This window comes from Sceloporus undulatus, chromosome 5, assembly GCF_019175285.1.
Source record: "Sceloporus undulatus isolate JIND9_A2432 ecotype Alabama chromosome 5, SceUnd_v1.1, whole genome shotgun sequence".
In the NCBI taxonomy this organism is placed as follows: domain Eukaryota; kingdom Metazoa; phylum Chordata; class Lepidosauria; order Squamata; family Phrynosomatidae; genus Sceloporus; species Sceloporus undulatus.
Genome location: NC_056526.1, coordinates 66585365 through 66588868, shown reverse-complemented (window position 1 = coordinate 66588868; position 3504 = coordinate 66585365). Strand labels below are relative to the sequence as shown.

Genomic DNA, 3504 nt, shown 5'->3' with positions numbered 1-3504 from the left:
CTACTGGGATTAAACCCATACATAACACTGGGTTGAATCCAGATTGTTATGTTTATGTTGTTAAACATAAATGGGGCTTGAAAGAAAGATACTGAAATAAAGATGTCATGGCAGCATGAGCTTCCCTTAGGCTTCACTTTATTCCCTCAGACACTTTTGGTGGCCCAAATATGAACACCCCTCAGAGCACAAGGCTTTCATTAAAACACTATGAAAGGTGGATCCACACACTGCAGAGTTAGAGCAGCCTGACGCCGCTTTTAACTGCTATGGCTCTAATTGTACAAAAATGCTGGGGTTTGTAGTTTGGTGAGAGGTCTTTAGCCTGGTCTGTGAGTGAGAGAGAGCGAGCTCTGGTGCCTCACAAAACTACAAATCCCAGGATTCAGTAGGATATAGAGTCAGGGAAGGGGAAAGTGGGGCCAAAATGCTTCAATTCTACAGGGTAGAAGGGTCTGTGACGTAACAGGGTGGGCGTGGCAGGGGCGTGGCAGTACGCCACGCCCACTTCCAAAGTAGCCTTTGGAGCTGGGTGGAGCTTCAAGGCGCTCGCGCTCCACCCAGCTCCAAAGGCTACTTTAGAAGTGGGCGGGACGTACTGCCACGCCCACCCCATTACGTCACAGGTGCTCCCTCCGTCTTGTCAGCGCCGAAAAGCGGTGAGTCGCTTGCTTGGGCTTCCTGGATGGGGCGGGAAATGGAGGAGCTCTTTCTACAGGAGCCGCCGAGGCTCATTCTTAGGAGTTTGGCGCGCGGTGTTTTTTTTTCTTCCCTTGTCCCTCAAAGGAGCAAGAAAGGGAGGAAATGGGAAATAATGAGAGAGAAGCCTATTCTGTGAAGGGTTTCCTTGGCTTTGGGTGGCAGAGGAGGAGGAGGAAGGCAGCTTCCCCTCAGCCAGCCCTGCTAAGCCCCTCAGAGGGGCAGCTGCAACTTTTCTTCCTGCAGAAATAACCCAGTTTGAGACCGCTTTAACTGTCCTGGCTCAATGCTAGGGAACTCTGGGAAGTGTAGTTTTGTGAGACCTTTAGCCTCCTCTGTCAGAGAGAGCTCTGGTGCCACAATAAACTACAGTTCCCAGGATTCCCTAGCAGTGAGCCACAGCAGTTAAAGCAGTCTCAAACTGGATTACTTCTGCAGTGTGTTTTGGACCTCAGTGCCCCAGCAAACTACAAGTCCCAGCGTGCCATTGCCTTGAGCCAAGGCAGCTAACTCAATGTAACCCTATGCATGAACTAGAAGAATAGAAAACAACCCTGTAGCCATTTGCATTGGTTAAAATCATCAGATGGTGAAATCATTAATTAAGCATACTTCCACACATATGAGTTTTAACTACACCAGTAGTAATTTTAATTCCATTGCAGGTGGAAGGGGCTGTGTTGGCAAATACTACTACATGTACCCAAGCTCTCCTTAAACTGCCTTATGGCAGAAAACCTCTTTGGAGAGACATAGGTCCAAAACGCACTGCAGAAATAACCCAGTTTGAGACCGCTCTCAGAGTCATCATAAATCAGAAATGATTTAAAGACGCACAACAACAAGAAAGTAGAAAACTGTCTGGGATTGTTTTTTATTTCAAAACTTGGGTTTACTTTTTAAAAGTGAGTCACATGTGGATCATCTTTTTAGGAATTAGCAAAATATCTCAATTTAATGGTCATTGTGGAACATCACAGTAACTAAGCTGAAGGACAAAGCAGACCTCATATTAAGCAAGGACTGTTTCTCCCTTATTGATACCACTTTCATTAATGCTAAAGAAAACAAACCTATGGATATGAAATATAAAAAGCAAACTGGAAGAATAAACCAATTCATGTTATATGGGCAATTTAATCCTATGTGAAAACTGTTGGCCACCTTATTAGTTTGTGCAGCGGGATTGCACAGATATACAATAAAATGTCTGTATTGATTCTCTGAATTCTGTGCATAATAATAATAATAATAATATGATTTGCCATCTGCAAAAAAAAAAACTGATGGGAACATAAGCGTGGAAAAATGGTTGAAAATGGTGAAGTAAACATGTTTAGATTCAAACTGATGAACAATTAACACATAATATGACAAACGTACTTGTAGCTGAGAAAAATGACTTTTGGATCGGCAGTCGATAGGGAATAGCAAAATTCAAGGCAAAGAAAGAGAAAAGATGACAAAATATCAAGAATTGCAATCTGTTTCAGTAACTCCAGAAAAGAAAATAATGGTGGTTCTAGCGGTGGTCATTACGCCGGCTGGGAGCAACACCAAATATAGGCTGACAGGACATTAGAATGAAACCCTGGATGGGATCACAGTAGCACAGTTACAAAAAGTGACACAGTGTTGGAAATTCCACATTATCCAATGCTACTTCATTGTGTTGTGGATGATGGTGGGTATTGACAGAATAGAGTCAAGACAAAAGGACCCAGATAATGTTGAAACTCAGGTTTATTATGCCGGCAAATCTCAGCGGAATTCAAATTCCAAACAGAAGTGAGACTTTCTAGCCAAAGAAAAATGGCTACCTTTATAGGAAGGTAGACTTAGGAGTTTATCAGACTCAAGTTTTGGACCTTGCAATTGCGCTACGGAAGTGTAAAGAACGTTGCGAAATGACTGTTTCGTGCGATGTTTTATTACATTGCTTGCTTTTCTGTCATCCCCCCGTAATGTTATGTTTGCGCTACAATTGCGCGAAAGTTGTGATTTGCGTGATGCGAAACCTTGCATTGTGGAACTGTTCACTACACCAGCGTCTTCCCTTTGCCTTTCACATCAACATATTCGCGCATGCTCCTTGGAGGTTTTGGTGGCATCCTGACCTTTGTGCTTCCGGGGGAAGAGGGGAAAGGGGAGAAGCCCCTTCCAGTTTCCTGTTTGCAGCCTCCTAGGTGTCCATGCAGGAAAGAGGAATGGGCTGGGATGGATGACCCCTAGGGGCCCCAGTTGTTTACAGCCTACTATGTGTCCATGCATGAAAGAGGAATGGGGCTGGGATGGATGACCCCTAGGGCCCCAGTCATTTACAGCCTCCTAGGTGTCCATGCAGGAAAGAGGAATGGGGCTGGGATGGATGACCTCTAGGGGCCCCAGTCGTTTACAGCCTCCTAGGTGTCCATGCAGGACCGAGCAATGGTGCTGGGATGGATGACCCTTAGGGACCCCTTTCCTTTGCAGCCTCCTAGGTGTCCTTGCAGGACCGAGCAATGGGGCTGGGATGGATGACCCCTAGGGACCCCTGTCGTTTACAGCCTCCTAGGTGTCCATGCAGGAAAGAGGAATGGGGCTGGGATGGATGACCCCTAGTGACCCCTTTCATTTGCAGCCTCCTAGTTGTCCTTGCAGGACCGAGCAATGGGGCTGGGATGGATGACCCTTAGGGTCACCTTTCCTTTGCAGCCTCCTAGGTGTCCATGCAGGAAAGAGGAATGGGGCTAGGATGGATGACCCTTAGGGACCTCTTTCCTTTGCAGCCTCCTAGGTGTCCATGCAGGAAAGAGGAATGGGGCT

At 46.0% G+C, this 3504-nt stretch overlaps 1 protein-coding gene across 1 annotated transcript in view; it reads left to right on the top strand.

Moving 5' to 3' along the window:
• The first annotated feature begins 549 nt into the window (after nucleotides 1-549).
• Nucleotides 550-3504, top strand: part of IMMP2L (inner mitochondrial membrane peptidase subunit 2) — a 594331-nt gene continuing 591376 nt past the window's right edge. The window contains exon 1 of the mRNA XM_042467993.1: nucleotides 550-659. The gene's annotated coding sequence lies outside the window, so the exon portion shown is untranslated. The remainder of the gene's footprint in view (nucleotides 660-3504) is intronic.